This window comes from Hyperolius riggenbachi, chromosome 10, assembly GCF_040937935.1.
Source record: "Hyperolius riggenbachi isolate aHypRig1 chromosome 10, aHypRig1.pri, whole genome shotgun sequence".
Classification (NCBI taxonomy): Eukaryota; Metazoa; Chordata; class Amphibia; order Anura; family Hyperoliidae; genus Hyperolius; species Hyperolius riggenbachi.
This window is the reverse complement of record NC_090655.1, coordinates 134339269-134356290: the sequence shown is the minus strand read 5'-3', so window position 1 is coordinate 134356290 and position 17022 is coordinate 134339269. Positions and strand designations below refer to the sequence as shown.

The following is a 17022-nucleotide window of genomic DNA, read 5'->3' as shown; positions in this document are numbered from 1 at the left end:
GCACTGTGCTGCATGAGTCCTGGCTTCACAGAGGGGAGGGAGAGGACAGCAAACTTGCCAATAAAGAGGAACTTTAACCAAGTATTAAACTTTATTCCAATTAGTAGCTGATACACCCCCTTTCCCACAAGCAGGCCTGTATTTAAATCCCAGGAGCCTATAGGTACCCTAGACATCACCCTATGAACCTACAAACCCCAGCCGAATTGCACTGCAAGTGGGCTGGCTGGCCCAGCTCTCACTTCTCACTTGCCTGTCATAGGTAGCTACAGGTGTCCCTTAGCATTAGGTAGCCAGAGTCCCCTCAGTATTAAAGCGGACCCAACCCAAACTTTTTTTTTTAATTCAAAATATTTCGTTGCACCACTCTGACACATACAAAGATAAATAAACACTACTACAAGCCTATAAGCATTTCAGTGCATTATTTTCACCCTTCTCTTTTCAAAACTAGGGTTATACAGGTGGCAGCCATTCGCAATTCCTCCTTTGCCGGACACTACCTACTCCACCAGTTTGCCGGATTCTGTCCCGGCAATATGAAAGGAAGGGAGGGGTTCCTTCAATAAATGTAAAATATTTTATATTTGTCATCATGCAGCTGAAAAAAGGCTATTTATTATTATAATTTAGAAAACAGATTTAATTTCTGAAATCTTGTATTTTTAATTTGGGTCCACTTTGCTAGTGGTGTCCTGACTAAAATCTCTTCAGTGGAATGCCGAGAGCTGGGTGCGTACACTCTAATTTAAGCTCTGCTTCGGACTTTGTATAGGAATGGAGGGAGGCATTAGAGGAAGGGAGTGAGCTGCTGTTCCATGATTAGGCACCTGTAGGCACATGCCTACAGTGCCCTAAGGTAAATCCGGCTCTGCCCACAAGAAATATTTACCTTTACTCAAATAGATCTTCAGGGGAAATGTAGCAGTGTCTTGACACCCTGCAGAAAAGACACAGGAAACAAAAAACGGGAGCCCAGTAGTGCAATACGTCAGATATAAATGTTGTGGAAAAAAGAAAGTAAATCACTACTCACAAAGGAGGGTTGCATGAGGCAACCGACCACAGGAAGCAGGTGGAGATCACAAACCTGACACCACTCGGGGTGGTCCACAGTGGACCTCGATGTGGTCGCTCTCTTAAAGGAAAAAGGAGATGGATGTCTACCCTGGTAGGCACCACGGGTGTTCTGTCACCACACCTCGTACAAAAATTTGTACGGGGGTATACACTATGCACATAGGGGGAAAGAGGCGCCCAGGTTGGATAAAAACTTCTAAAAGCAGTTTAGAAGCAAGAAAGTAAAGAGGGATGTTACCTCAATGACGAAATCCTTGTAAACGTACAAAAGATTTTTTATTTAGCAAAGGCAATGCGTTTCGCAGGTCTGAGCCCGCTTCCTCAGGCCAATAAGAGTGCCTATAACAGTACAGAGAACTCCTCAGTATAAAACAAAGATAAATGCTTATATATTGCAATGACAGAAAAAAAAATCAGATAATTAGCCAATTCAATCAATTAATTAAGAAATGCATCAAATCACCTTGTTTTTACACATACAAATGCCTATAATCACTATAGGGGTATAATCTCTCTAATAGAACGGATTAAAGTATCAAGACAATCAACTTTTGTAGTTTAGATCATCAAGGTATAGCATTAGGAATTTGATCAAATTCCAGTTTAGCATTTAGTTCTATTCGTTTAGATATCTATATTTGCATATATACCCATATACATTTTCTTTCATATATTTTTGTTTAATAAAGGAGATTTGCCCTGATATTAATTAATAGGAGAGCGACTGTATAAAATATTAAAATATAAAATGCTGGGGAATAGAAAAAAACCTTCTAAAAATATATATATAAAAGGAAAGCAAGCCACTAGAGCGCACTCAGTAGGCAGTAGCAGTGTTAAGGAGACTTGCCCAAAAAACTCCTTAACACTGCTACTGCCTACTGAGTGCGCTCTAGTGGCTGCCTCGCAAGCGCTTTGAGTTTGAAGGTGCTGGCTTACTGAACAAGCAGAGCCGTGATTTTAACCCAGGTCTCCTGTGTCAGAGGCAGAGCCCTTAACCATTACACTATCCAGCCACTGCTTGTTTATGCTAACTGGTAGCCCATAGCACCTGTTGGCTGTTCCCCTGGTCCTTTTTCTTCCTCCCCTCCTCCCCTCCTTCCCTCCTCCCCTCCTTCCCTCCTCCTCTCCTTCCCTCCTCCTCTCCTTCCCTCCTCCTCTCCTACCCTCCTCCCGAGGAGGATCTTGTCTTTCAGGGAATTGTAGGATGTCAAAAGCCAGCTCACATACATTGGCCAGGGAAGGAAGAGGGAAGGAGGGAGAGGAGGAAGAGAAGGGAGGGAGGGAAGGTTTGTGTGGAAATTCTAAGTCTGGCGAGCAGAAAATCTTATTTTTAGGCAGAAATCCATTTGGTGGCAAAAAAAATTTGCATTCCGCGGAATTCCACATTTTTCCGCGGACATTCCACCATAGCGCTATAGCAATTCCGTTCCGTCGCAACGGAACCGGAATCACCAAATTACGTCCGGAATCGTGGAAATCTTAATTCCGCGGTATCCCGCAACCATCCCTACACGGGATAGCACAAAGGGCAAACTTCAGAACTCACCAAAAGACAAATACAAATCGGCGTGGGGAGCCTCTATAGAGGGCACTGTAGAGCTCCAGTATATAGACTACAATGAAGTATTGGCGGCCGCAGATCTGCGCGCTCGCCGTGGTTTGAGGAGGAGGCAGCCAGTGCGTAGTGACGTCACCGCGCATGGTGTCGTCGGCCGGTGGCGCCGGCTCCCCCTGCTGTCACATGTGATGTATGTATGCCTGTCTGCCCTACACACTAATCACTATTATGGTTTTACCCTTTATTGACCAGCTGGAGTTTAGCATGCAGGTTAGCGCTAAGCAATGGCCCCAGCGCTGCCTGCTATATGTCATTTTCTCCATACTGGCCAAGTAGATTAAGATTTGTGTTATTCTATACAATTATATTTATATATATTTATCTCTGCGCTTGCTTCCCTTTTATATATATTTTTTAGATTTAGATTTTCTATTCCCCAGCATTTTATATTTTAATATTTTATACAGTCCCTCTCCTGTTAGTTAATATCAGGGCAAATCACCTATAATTTTATATAAAAATATATGAAAGAAAATGTATATGGGTATATATGCAAATATAGATATCTAAACGAATATAACTAAATGCTAAACTGGAATTTGATCAAATTCCCAATGCTATACCTTGATGATCTAAACTACAAAAGTTGATTGTCTTGATACTTTAATCAGTTCTATTAGAGAGATTATACCCCTATAGTGATTATAGGCATTTGTATGTGTAAAAACAAGGTGAGTTAATGCATTTAATTGATTGATTAATTGGCTAATTATCTGAGTATTTCTCATTGCAATATATAAGCATTTATCTTTGTTTTATACTGAGGAGTTCTCTGTACTGTTATAGGCACTCTTATTGGCCTGAGGAAGCGGGCTCAGACCTGCGAAACGCATTGCCTTTGCTAAATAAAAAATCTTTTGTACGTTTACAAGGATTTCGTCATTGAGGTAACATACCTCAATACTTTTTCACTTTTAAACTGCTTTCAGAAGATCTTCAGGGGGTTCTGTATGTCTTATGTTGTGTTGAAACCCCTCCCACAGTGTGATGTCATGACTATGGTCCTGACAGTTTGCTGTCTGTGAACCTCATTGCGTTGTGGGAAATAATGGCTTTTTCCAACTGCCAAGTAGGGATGATCAAAGAGATGCAAATTCTTCTGAGTTTATGTAAATTTTAGTTCAAATATATGCCTCTTGAATATAGACCAATTAGTTTAAACAAGTAAAGCTGGAATAATCTCGCCTTGTGTAGTAGCTGGCAAGCCTATGTTGGTTTGTCCAACAACAGCAGGGATTTTGTCCCTCTAGCCGGATACTGGGCTTGGCAGTTTAGCAGATCCTCCTCTGTTGTAGATAGAACAGAGATCTGCGGGTACTCTTCTGTTAATATCTGGCTGATCTGTGTGCTAGTTCTACCATAGGCAGCTGCCTGCAATATAGACTGTGGCTCTGTTTTAATGAGCAGCACCCATTTTTGATTTTGACTTTAACCACATTGAAGCTTCACTGTTTGCTCCTTCTGTTCACAGAAGTTATTCACTACGCTATCTCATCTCCTCTGTGCATATAACTCTCATTAACTAACATTCCATACAGATCACCTGGCAGAACTAAAGATGTCACCACTAGTGATTCATTTCAGAATGTAATTCAGTGAGAGGAAAGATTTTACAATGGGCAAACCTGACTAAATTATCTAGAAATAAATATTGTAAGCAATTTAATGGGTTGTGCAGACCCCTTGATACATTACATGCCAGGGGCGTAACTAGAACTCATGGGGGCCCCCCTGCGAAACTTTGGATGGGGCCCCTTCCTGCCTTTTCTCCGTGTCCAGACTCCTCCAGCATTACTACAGTACACAGCACTTGGGGAGGGGTGGAAAGGCTGGAGGTAGAACATGCTGTACACAAGACCATGCTGCACACTGAATAGGGACTGTCTATAAATCTTGGTCTGCAAAACTTTGTATGATTCCTTATCAGTGGCTGAGCAGATGCAGTCATTAGAACAACTGAGCAAAGAGCAGAAAGCTGCATCCCTTGCAGGGTCTATTGTTACGCCCCTGTGACATGCAGTGAGCAGGTTTGCAGAATAGCATGTACAGTTTGCAGGGATGAGCAGTGGAGATCCAATCCAGTGCTGGTGGAGGCAAGTCTGCTCTGCAAAAGGTGATGCGATAGGTGGGGGAGGGGATTTGGGGTATTGACCGAGAGTAGCAGTCCCCCTTGCAGCCACAGGGGCTTTAGTTATGCCTCTGGGTGAATGTAGACATTTCTGTCATCATGCAGTCAATGCACAAAACTCACAGAAGCTGTGAGGCATTCGAGAAAAAGATAGGAATAACAATGCCCTACTTTGACTTAACAGCTAAACAATAACATATTCCTGGTTTACCTGCTAAGCCTCTACTCACATCCTTTAGGATGTGGTTATAATGAGTATTACAGATCCTCCATCCTTTCATTGGGCTTGCCTTTCCTACAACTTAATTAACACATAAAAATGAAGAAGGAGAAACAATTATTAACTATGACAGCCTTTCCTGCTTGTAACAAAACAGATTTTTTTCAACAACTTCAGTAAGGAAACTGTTGCAGATTGCACCTGGAAATGTTATTTCTGGTAAAATGCTATAAACAAAAAGTATAGCACTGAATAAACAGTGGAGCTGCCAGATTCTTCCAGCATGCGCCGTTTGAAGTGAATTAATCAAGTATTTTTAAGGCATTTTTAGATTTGAACTTTGTGATATAGTCCGGATTAAAAAAAAAAATAAAAAAAAAAATATATATATATATATATATATATATATATATATATATATACCTATAATTATTCATACCTCTGGCAAATTTTAACTTAGTTACTTTTATTCAACCAGAAAGTAATTTTGTGACGGGAAATGACATAGGTGTCTCACAAAAGATAATAAGATGATGTACACGATGCATTATTGCGGAAAGAAAACATTTCTCAGCTTTTATTTACATTTGAGCAAAAAGTGTTCAGTCCAAAATTATTCATACCCTTCACCATCGGCGTCGCTAGGGCCTTTGATCTGGGGCACCTCCCAGAACCTGTTGCCATGGTGCCTCGGATCGATTGAGTGGCAGGAGGGGGCACTGGGCGGAGCTGGTGCGTGCAGTTCAAAACTCACCTTCCGTTCGGATCGATGCAGGCACAGCTTCCTTGTGCTTCCAACTTCCTCCCTCCGGCGTCCGTGGCCTTGGTTGCAGGGCCCCCTGTGATGACGCACAGGGGGCACTGTTACCAATGCAAGCTACGCCGGAGGAGGAAGTCGGAAGGAGCTGGAGGCTGTGTCTGCGGTGATCGGAGGTGAGTTTGTAACTGCCCACTCCCCCCAGCCGCTCTGCCCAGTGCCCCCTCCTCCTTACTCCCACCTCCCTGGGGAAGTTGCCTATCTAATCTATACTGGGTCAGCTGCCTATCTAATCTATACTGGGGACAGCTGCCTATCTAATCTATACTGGGGACAGCTGCCTATCTAATCTATACTGGGGGAAGCTGCTTATCCAGGGCCGGATTTCTGGGCAGGCCTCCAAGGCCGGTGACTAGGGCGAAGACTTTTTTTTATTACTTCAAGGGGCGGGTGAGGAGCTGCGCACACTATTCCCTATCCCAACAATACAGCCTCACGCATATCGCTCAGGCCCGTCTGTCCACAGCTGCATGCTGAAAGCAAAGCGAGCACTCTCCTGCTCTTCATGCTTTTTATTAGCTGCAGCTTAAATGGTCTGCTTGCAGCCTGTCCAGGTTCTCTGGCTCTCCCCTGCCATTATGACACTGTGACCTGGCAGGGAGACGTGATGTGCAGCGGCCCCGCCCCTCTGCACGGACACAAACACAGCAGCACGAGGAAGCCAGCTAGGAGGAGGGAAATCTGCCTGTGCAGGTATGTGAACTTGCACAGTGGTGTGCAAAGGTACCATGCTAGGGCATATTTTTTTTAACTAGTCTTATAAATGGGGTCACGCAAAGTACTGTATATGAAGTGTGCTGCAATCCTACATAGTGCTGGCCACCAACACATCAAGTTAATTATGTTGTTCTGCCTTGTAGTAAATTATGATTGTCTTTTGGTAAATCCACTTTTTTTTTAAGTAATGTCTGTATCTCACATCTTATACAAGGCTAAACTCGAGATATTATTGCACATGCTACATGCTAGTGTTTTGGAATTGGGCTCTTTGTTGATTTCTAGCAGAGGCAGTGAGACAGAAGCAGGAGAAGGGATGATGCAGATGGGTTTCTGTGGACGGTTGGTGGCAGCTGGTTTAGCTAATGTAAGCATTCAGCATGGGTGCTCGGCAATTCGTCATGGCCCCTGTCTCCCATCTTGCACTCCCCCTCTGTACTTTCCATTTTTCTCACTAGTTTTACTTACTAGTCATGGTCTAATGTCCTACCATATTATTAAAGTGGTTCTGTGGTGGTCTGGGAAAACAAAAATTGTCCCTTACCTGGGGCCTCTAACTGCCCCCTGCAGATATCCTGTCCTGCACCGTCACTGAAGAATCCTCCGTGCCCCACTGCGGGTCACTGTCTAACGAGGGTATTTGTCTAACTAGACGACTGTCAAAGCAGCTGCGCAGCCTTAGCCACGCACGTCCTTGCTCCCGCTTGCGTCTCGGGGTACTTACTACACAGGTACAGTATGAAAAAACTTTGTACTGCGCCTGCACAGTAAGCTCCCGGAGACGGGAGCAAGGACATGCACAGCCATGGCTGCGCAGCCGCTTTGAGATCCGTCTAGTTAGACAAAGACCCGCGATAGACGGTGACCTGCGGTGGGGAATGGAGGATTCTACAGTGAAGGCGCAGGACAGGATATCTGCAGGGGGCTGTTAGAGGCCCCAGGTAAGGGACACTTTGTTTTTCCAGACCACCACAGAACCACTTTAATAAGTATGTGTACAGCACTGACATCTGCAGCACTTCACAGAGTACATAGTCATGTCACGGGCTGTCCTCAGAGGAGCTCACAATCTAATCTTGTCATAGTCTAATGTCCTACCATATTATTATTATTATTATTATGTATTTCTATAGCACTGACATCTTCTGCAGCACTTTACTGATCACATAGTCATGTCACTGGCAGTCCTCAGAGGAGCTCACAATCTAATCTTGTCATAGTCTAATGTCCTACCATATTATTATTATTATTATTATTTATTATTTATTATTATTATGTATTTAGATAGGACTGACATCTTCTGCAGCACTTTACAGAGTACATAGTCATGTCACTGACTGTGCTCAGAGGAGCTCACACTCTAATCCTACCATAGTCATATGTCCTTCCATATTATTATTATGTATTTATAGAGCACTGACATCTCCTGCATCACTTTACAGAGTACATAGTCATGTCACTGACATTCCTCAGAGCAGTTTACAATCTAATCCCTACTATAGTCCTAGTCTAATGTCCTACCATATTATTATTATTATTATTCTGTATTTATATAGCACTGACATCTTCTGCAGCACTTTACAGAGTACATAGTCATGCCACTAAAGGTAGCCATACTAGTGATTCTGATTCAATCGATAAAACAATAAAATGTATTAACCTCCCTGGCGGTTAATTTTTTTTGCCAAATTGGCAAAAATCCTTTTTTTTTTTTTTTGTTTTTTTTGTTTCATGTAAAGCTACCAGAGTGGTAGCTGCATGAAACACCACTAGAGGGCGCATGTGTCCCTCTAGTGCGATCGTCGCCGGCATCTATAGCAAACAGGGGAACGCGTATATAACGCGTTCCCCTGTTTGGCTTCTCCTGTCGCCATGGCGACGATCGGGATGACGTCATGGACGTCAGCCGACGTCCTGACGTCAGACACCTCCGATCCAGCCCATAGCGCTGCCCGGAACTCATTGGTCCGGGCAGCGCAGGGCTCTGGCGGGGGGGGGGGGGCCTCTTTCACCGCTGCGTGCGGCCGATCGCCGCCGCGGCGATCAAGCTGTGCGCGCGGCTAGCAAAGTGCTGGCTGTGCGCACAGCAATTTACAGTATAAAAATCGCCCCACCAGGGGCTGAGATCTCCCCCTGCGCGGCATAGCCCGAGCTCAGCTCGGGCTTACCGCCAGGGAGGTTAATGGATTAACTTGCGTATGGTTGATCGAAAGTCAATTGACTAGTGTCCCACACACTACAAGCGATATCCTGTGTGCTTCACCTTCACTAGTCGATCTGACCTATGTTGTACCTCCATGCTCTGAATGCAAAAATTAATTCAGAGTCGATCGAATGAACGGTAGCTGATCCCTGTGCGTTCAACCGATATTTTGCGCATCCTGTTTGATCAACTCTTTCGATTCAATAAAATGATCGAATCAAATGGTTGATTGTACCGCCAAATCGCTAAATGTATGGCTACCTTAAAGTGAACCTTAAGTCATTAAAAAAAATGAGTTTTACTCACATGGGGCTTCCCTCAGCCCCTGCAGCTGATCGGTGCCCTCGCCGTGTCTCTCTGATCCTCCCGTCCCCGCCGGCGACCACTTCTGGTTTCGCCGCCAGGGGGGGTGATATTTTGGCTGGGAACGCGTAGAATCACTCGCGTTCCCATGCCTGTCGGGTCCTGACGGCGAAACCGGAAGTGGTCCCCGGCGAGGGCTGAGGGGAGCCCCAGGTGAGTAAAACTCATTTTTTTAATGACTTAAGTGCCTCTTTAACTGTCCTTAGTCAATTTAATCACCCTAATCTCTTGATCTGTAACCTTAACTTGATAATTAGTTTTATCCATATTCCGATTATCCTATTCTCAAATTCCCAGCCTCACCCTAAATTTCCCAAGTACCTAGCCTTTAATTTCCCCTTACCGCCTTTTTGTTACTTTTACCTTACTTGAACTCCTCCTTATCCATAACCTCTCCACTTTTCCATGTCTGTTAAACCTTTTCTAACCCCACTGTTGTCAGGGGGAGGGGGGCCAGGGCCGGCCCGCTCATGAGGCGGGGTGAAACATTTGCCTCAGGCGGCAAATCTGGGGGGGCGGCACCCGCCTCTGCATGGACGCTGGGGCCGCCCGCCGAGCTGGAGGGGTAGCGGGCAGAAAGGGGGTATTGGGCCTAGCGGCGGGGAGGGGAGTCGGACCCCCCCCTCCCTCGCCTGGGTCCCCCGATCTGCGCTCCTCCTCCAGCGTAAAGTACCAGGCAGCCAGCGTGCATATGACGAAGAGGCAACGGGCGGGGGAATCACTCACCTCTTCCGCGTTCCATCGCGTGCTCCACTGATGTCACTTCCGGCAACGCCGCCCACTGTATGGGACGGCCTTGCAGGAAGTGACGTCAGTGGAGCGCACGATGGAACGCGGAAGAGGTGAGTGATTCCCCTGCCCGCTGCCTCTTAATGATATGCACGCTGGCTGCCTGGTGCTTTACGCTGGAGGAGGAGCGCAGATCGGGGGACCCAGGCGAGGGAGGGGGGGAGTCCGACCCCCCTCCCCGCCGCTAGGCCCAATACCCCCTTTCTGCCAGCTACCCCTCCAGCTCGGCACTCCCCACCCCACGGCTGGGGGGGGGGTGGGGGGGCGGGCGATTTTTTTCGAATCTTGCCTCAGGCGGCAAAAAGTCTAGGGCCGGCCCTGAGGAGGGCGGCTGGTGTTAGTGGGCCTTGGGCGGTAAAAAGTACAAATCCGGCCCTGTGCCTATCTAATCTATACTGGGGACAGCTGCCTATTTAATCTATACTGGGATAATCTGCCTATCTAATCTACACTGGGGGAAGCTGCCTATCTAATCTATACAGGGGACAGCTACCTATCTAATCTATACTGGGGAAAGCTACCTATCTAATTTATAGTGGGGGAAGCTACCTATCTAAAGGCCCGTACACACGCCGGACTGGAGGCAACGACAGGTCCGTCGTCACCTCCCGCTGGGTGGGCATTCCAACGACAGTCCGGCGTGTGTACACGCTGTCGGTGGACTGATACGGCTGTTTCTGAGCGATCCGCCGGGGAAAGCTGCCTATCTAATCTATACTGGGGGAACCAACCTTTCTAACCTACACTGGGGGCAGCTACCTTTCTGACATACGCTGGGGGCAGCTACCTATCTAACCTACGCTGGAGGATGCTACCTATCTAATCTATACTGGGGGAACCTACCTATCTAATGTACGCTGGGGTCAGCTACCTATCTAACCTACGCTGGGGAAGCTACCTATTTAATCTATGGCCTGCACTCTGGCCATGGTGCGCACCAGTCCAGCATGGCTGTCAGTACACAAACAGCCGTTTTCGGTGCGTTACGCAGTGAGTTTGGTCTGTCAGTGTGAAGCAGTACACTAATTACACTCCCTGATTGGTGTATACACATGCAAGATGTTTTAAAGAACTTTAGGCCTCCAATTTAGCAATAAAATGTGATTTCATTTCTGCCCTTAAAACACTGCTGTGCATCAAATCCTGATTTTTTTCCCAGTGAGTTTTGGCGTGTATTCCACTCCACCATGCCCCCCGCCTGGTGTTAGACCCCTTGAACCATCTTTTCCATCACTTTTGTGGCCTTCATAAAGGTTTCTAGTTTTCAAAGTTTGCCTCCCCCAATTGACGTCTATTGCGGTTCGCGGAAGTTCGCGAACCTTTGCGGAAGTTCACGTTTGCGGTTCGCGAACCGCAAATCGGAGGTTCGGGCCATCTGTAATCTGGACAAATAAGAAGACGTCTGATCTTCTGTGTTATGGTCAGGTGAAACAATAATTGAATTGCTTGGTCACAATGATGTTTCCTTCATTTGGCGTAAAAAAGGAGAAGCCTTAAACCAAAAGAACACCATCCCCACTGTCAAACATGGTGGTGGAAACCTAATGCTTTGGGGAGGGGGGCTATGTTTCAGCGGTTGGACCAGGGAACCTAATTATAGTAAACGGCACCATGAAAAAAAGAGAAATACATGAAGATTCTCAAAGACAACATCAGGTAGTCTGCAGAGAAACTTGGCCTTGGGCACCAGTGGACATTTCAGCATGACAGTGACCCAAAACACACAGCAAAAGTGGTGAAGAAATGGTTAGCAGACAACAACATTAACGTTTTGGAGTGGCCCAGCCAGAGTCTTGACTTGAATCCAATTGAGAATCTGTGGAGGGAGCTAAAGATCAGGGTGATGGCAAGAAGACCCTCCAACCTGAAAGATTTGGAGCTGAATGGGCAAAAATACCTGTGAAGACATGCAAAAAGCAGGAAGCATTTGATTGCTGTAATAGCCAATAAGGCGTTTGTATTGATAATTGAAAAGGGTATGAATTATTTTTGACTGGACACTTTTTGCTTAAATGTAAATAAAAGCTGAGAAATGTTTTTTTTCCACAAAAATGCTTCTTGTACATCGTCTTATTATCTTTTGGGAGACACCTGTGTCATTTCCCTTAAAAAAAAATACTTGCTGGTCAAATTAATGTAACTATTAGAGCCCGTTCACACTAGACACGCTTTTCTGAGCATTTTGCGATTGATTGGCGTTTTTAAAATTGCTGTCATTCACTTTCATCAAAATCGCAAAAAAAATCACCGCGATTTTCGCGTATGCGATCACGAAATCACAACGATTTTTCCTAGATTTTTACAGCGATTTTAATGAAAGTGAATGGGAGTGATTTTAAAAACAGCTAATCAATTGCAAAACGCTCAGAAAAGCGCTTTTGGTGTGAATGGGCCCGAAGTAAAAATTTGCCAGGGGTATGCATAATTATGGTATATATAATATTTTTTTCCCCCTTGGTTACTTTAAAATACAGTAAGTTGGTGGAAGTCAGATTTCAGTTGGGTAAGATAGGAGTACAGAGTTGCATGGCCATCTTCCTTATGCCCCATTAGGCCAATTTGTTGTGTCAAGAAATACATGACAGAGCTTTTAAAGAGTACGGTGCCCTTTTTACATGTACACTATTTTGGTGTCTATAGTTTTTGTCCTCTATATGAGGGACATCAGAGGTACACAGAAACTTTGATTGGCTTCTTAATTTATCACAAATGCGTTGACTGGCCAGGATTTTGTTCTGAAATAGTGGTTTTGCTGTCAATATAGTAATGAACGTCAGTTTGGGTAGCATGTAAGTGGAATGTATTACAATGTTCATAATTAATGATTGTAGTACCTTTACATCAGAGTCACACAGATATGGCACTAAGGAGTTACATCTCTAGTGATGTTTAGAAAAAAAATGAAAATGCATTAGTATAAAAACAAACTGCATGTGTGAGGTGCTGCTACTGGGTCAATAGTAACAGAGGTCATTAGACTTGGCATTTTGGCATTAGACCTGGCATTTTTGTGCTTCATTCAGTACTGTCTTTAACCCAGGGAGATAAAATGAATTAAAATCATAAAAAAAAAGAAAGTACAGGTCGCATATTTCCTTCAAATGCCCACTCTAAGTTGAAGAAAGACATCATAAGTAGTACTGTAACAATACATTTCAGAATGTTATGGACCATGCCTTTCTCTGGACCAGGGTGCCTACAGTTGAGGCCCATACTGGAATTAAAATATTGAACATCATCATGAATGTCAAACAAGTGCCAAAGCTGGTCTACTGCTTAAAGAGGAACTCCGACCAAGAATTGAACTTTATCCCAATCAGTAGCTGATACCCCCTTTTACATGAGAAATCTATTCCTTTTCACAAACAGACCATCAGGGGGAGCTGTATGGCTGATGTTGTGGTGAAACCCCTCCCGCAAAGAAATTCTGAGTATGTACTGTTGACAGTTTCCTGTCTGAGAACCTTGCTGCATTGTGGGAAATAGCTGTTTACAGCTGTTTCCAACTGCCAAAAAAACATGCAGCAGCTACATCATCTGCCAACAGTTAAAATTTCACCCTGTAATAAATGTCAGAATGTAAATCAGGGATTTAAAAGAGTTTACAATGGGCAAACACTGACTAAATCATTTATACATAATTATTGTAAAAATGAAGCACTTTCTTTATTACATTATTTTCACTGGAGTTCCTCTTTAAGGGCCTGTTTCCACTACACGCAGATTGGATGCAGAATGGATGCAGAAAAACGGACTCCAATGAATGCCTTTGGGAAAATCTGCATCAGAAAAATTGTGTTTAGTGGAAACAGGCCCATAGACATTCATTGGAGTCAGTTTTTCTGCATCCATTCTACATTCAATCTTTGTGTAGTGGAAGCAGGCCCTTACATCAAGAAAACCTAAGTCATGTCATCTGCTACAATGAACCATCTGCAAATTGATGAGAAAAACAGTTTGCCTTCGTAAAATAGAAGGAATTTGCGATAATTCAGGGTGGATGGAGTATGCAATGCATTACAATGCATCACTGCCAAATATGCAAATTATCCCTTGTTGACTCTGTAAGTTAGCTACATCCCCAGAATCGCTGGAATGCAATGATGTCATCTTGGTAATTGTACAGAGCCACCATAATCCAACATAATTTGCATATTCGGCAGTGATGCATTGTGGGAGACATCATATGCTCACTCCAACCTGAATTATTGCAAATTCCTTCTGTTTTAAGAAGGCAAACTTTTGTTTTGCTTAACATTTTAGTAAGAAGGCTTTTGGGTCATTTGTAGCCCCGTACACACTTCCAAGTTCTGGTTCACCAAGAGCTTGCTGGGTAGTCTGTAACAAATTGATGATTGATGAGGAAAAAGTAGTTGTTGTTAAAGATTTAGTCTTCCTGGGAAAAAAGATCTATGCAGATGGTGACTACAGCCATGAGATTAAGAGACATTTGTTGCTTGGAAGGAAAACTATGGCAAAATACTTATACTTAAAGTTCGTTGAAATATGTCCTTTCTGGGAAACTCGTAAAGTTCCTTTGTTTCAGTTCAAGAGCAGACAAGATGGCCGCTAACCACAGGGTCCTCTGGCTAGCAGCAGCAGCATGCTCTCATGAAGATGGTATTTGGAGGACTGAGGTCCGCCTGCTGGCAATGTGCTTTTGATGAAGCTGGTTTGGGGGCGTGGCAACGCCTGCCCCCTCTGAATTACCCACCAATGACAGTTCACTCCCTCTGAGAGAGATTTTAGGTTTAAACTTATAGAATGCTGTAACGTGCTTAGGGCAGAGGGTCCCGTTCCTGAGAAGGGGCATACACCAATAACCGGACAGGTTATTGTGATGAATTTTATATCAGCACATTGGGCAGATTTTAACGAATAAGACTATATGAATTTCATAGCTGTGCTATACACGGTCTCCATGTAACAGACAGAAATCATACAGCACATGCATTCAAATCTGCCACCATCGGTGCCGTACTGGCTTGCTCTTCCAGGGCCACCTGGGGAGCTAGTTTCCTGGCTTCCTTTCAGGCAGCCATATGGCTGAAGCAATTGATACCTCTGCCAGATTCGGTGCAGAAAATCGATTGCGATCGCATTGTTTTCACGGGCAGTTCAAGGATGCCGTCTGCGGCCACGCAACCGTCCGTGACAATCATCATAGTTAAAGCTATGGTCTTCCCAGTGGCAACATATGGCTGTTAAAAAAACATCTCGAAAAGTCAGTTGATTAAGCGAATGAGGAGTTCTAAGAGACTTCACAGGGAAAAATAATCACAAGGGGAAAATAATAAGCCATATCATGTAATGATCAGGCAGGCAGCTGTTTGACCATTCCTCAAGCCTGTAGGATGCAGGTCTCTGGATAATAGACCTGTCTTTGCTCTGCAAGCTTCAGACCTGCTCTGCTGCTGAGGAATTTGCATATACTGATTATGCAGATTGCCTGGTCGCCTCCCTTGAAGGCTTGCAGCATAAATACCATGTGATCCCACAATCCTTTGCTGGTCATCATGGTTTGTTACTGTTAAAACACTCCTGGAGTGTCAGCCTTGCTATTGTTTGCTAAAGATTTTTTTAGAGTATTCTTGGGGACTGCATTAGGCATCCCTCTAGTACAGTCAGGTTGTATTATCTGTTCTGTCTTCTGTTTGTCCTTGCGATTGCACTGTCGCCAGCGGTTGGCGATGGTGAATCGTTGGTTTCTGTACTTGGATCACACTTGCTCTGGCGGAAAGAGCAGTGGATCCTGCTAGCCTGTTTCTGTACTTGGATCACACTTGCTCTGGCGGAAAGAGCAGTGGATCTTGCAAGCCTGTTTTTGTACGTGGTTCGCACTCGCTTTAACAGTAGCAGCGGTGGTTCCTTTTGGTACTCTGTCTGGGAATGTAGGCCAGAGCTGCGGTTGCTGCTGGCTGCTCCTTCTCTCTGTCTTGTCTGATATGAATGCTTGCTGTAGGCTCGGTGGGGTAACCGTTAAGCAAGCGTTCGCATTCTCTGTTTCGTATTTGTGTGGCGTTGGTTAGTTAGGGTGGCGTGCTTGTCTCTGTTGCGCTTATCGTGCGGAGACCGCGCCGTAAACGCGTTCGCTGTTGCGAATGAGTGCGGTGTTCGCGTTTAGCTAGCGTTTGTTATTTTGCTTATCTTCTCATTGTTGTTTGCTGTGCCTTTGCTACTCTCGTGTTCTGTCTTGCTCAGTCTTGTGTCACTTCTGGCAATCGCTTCTCTCGCGATTGCGTTCCTACTTTGTTTCTGCTGTTGTGTGTTCACCGTCGCGGGTTGGCGACTAGATTGGTGCACACATACATTCTGTCCCTGTGCTCATTCTCATAGGCAATCTCAGCTCTTGCGATTGCGTTCTCACTTGGTTTCCCTCGTACAATTCCCATCTGGCATCTGTGGCTGTGCAGAGGATCTGTTCCTCTGCACTCCACGGCTCCATCTGCCGGCAGGTATTCCCCTCTACAGGTGCATTGCACCTTGTGCTGAGTTCTCTCAGATTATACGCTTGTGGAGGATTTCCGCAGTGTCAGCGCGCATCCTGTGCGCTGACCACGGAGAGAATTCCACAATCGTTACATATCAATTTTCAGTTATACAACACTCAGGGGTCTTAGTCGTCCACTCGCGTATAAATAAAATAAGACAAAACAAGATGCAGATCATTAATATCTTGCCTTTCTCCTGGTGGATTCATAGCGCCAGAGCTTAAGGTGCACTCCACTGGGACCAGGATCTTTAGGGAGCTTTGCTCACAGACTCCTCACTGTTTTACATACTGAGGTCAGATGGGAATTGCACCCTTGATACCCTTGAATAGCCATCGATATAGCAAATAACTTACAGTATATCCGCAATAAATGTCCATAGAGTGTAAACCGTATTTATTTCAGACTTGTCCCCTTTAATACCATTAAAAACATTGCATGGGATGCAAGCCCAGTGTCGAAAGAACAAATTACATGTCACAGTGATTCATATAACAAAGATCACATCAAACTTACAAGTGTACATATTACATCACTTAGAATTACATAATATAAGGGTAAAAAGAAAAGCAACCAAACATAATTTCACTTCT

General features: G+C 44.6%; 1 protein-coding gene across 2 annotated transcripts in view; it reads left to right on the top strand.

Annotated features, from left to right (window-relative positions):
* Positions 1 to 17022, top strand: part of CDH23 (cadherin related 23) — a 1682716-nt gene that overhangs the window by 1309626 nt on the left and 356068 nt on the right. The gene's annotated exons all lie outside the window — the stretch shown is intronic.